The following is a 919-nucleotide window of genomic DNA, read 5'->3' on the forward strand; positions in this document are numbered from 1 at the left end:
TTCCCCGGGTTGTAACGAATCTCAAAGTCGTAATCATTCAATAATTCAATCCACCTACGCTGCCTCATATTCAGTTGTTTCTGATTAAATATGTGTTGAAGACTTTTGTGGTCGGTATATATAATACTTTTGACCCCATATAAGTAGTGCCTCCAAGTCTTTAATGCAAAAACAACCGCGCCTAATTCCAAATCATGCGTCGTATAATTTTGTTCGTGAATCTTCAATTGTCTAGACGCATAAGCAATCACCTTCATTCGTTGCATTAATACACAACCGAGACCTTGCTTTGATGCGTCACAATAAATCCCAAAATCATCATTCCCTTCAGGCAATGACAATATAGGTGCCGTAGTTAGCTTTTTCTTCAATAACTGAAACGTTTTCTCTTGTTCATCATTCCATTCAAATTTCTTCCCTTTATGCGTTAATGCAGTCAAGGGTTTTGCTATTCTGGAAAAGTCTTGGATGAACCTTCTGTAGTAACCAGCTAGTCCTAAAAACTGGCGTATGTGTTTCGGAGTTTTCGGGGTTTCCCACTTTTCAACAGTTTCTATCTTTGCCGGATCCACCTTAATACCTTCTTTGTTCACTATGTGGCCGAGGAATTGAACTTCTTCCAACCAAAATGCACAATTTGAAAACTTAGCGTACAATTCTTCCTTCCTCAATACTTCTAACACCTTTCTCAAATGTTCACCGTGTTCTTGGTCATTCTTTGAGTAAATAAGTATGTCATCAATGAAAACAATGACAAACTTGTCAAGGTATGGTCCACACACTCGGTTCATAAGGTCCATGAACACAGCTGGTGCATTAGTTAAACCAAACGGCATGACCATAAACTCGTAATGACCGTAACGTGTTCTGAAAGCAGTCTTTGGAATATCATCTTCTTTCACCCGCATTTGATGATACC

The sequence above is a fragment of the Rutidosis leptorrhynchoides genome, chromosome 9 (genome assembly GCF_046630445.1).
Source record: "Rutidosis leptorrhynchoides isolate AG116_Rl617_1_P2 chromosome 9, CSIRO_AGI_Rlap_v1, whole genome shotgun sequence".
Classification (NCBI taxonomy): domain Eukaryota; kingdom Viridiplantae; phylum Streptophyta; class Magnoliopsida; order Asterales; family Asteraceae; genus Rutidosis; species Rutidosis leptorrhynchoides.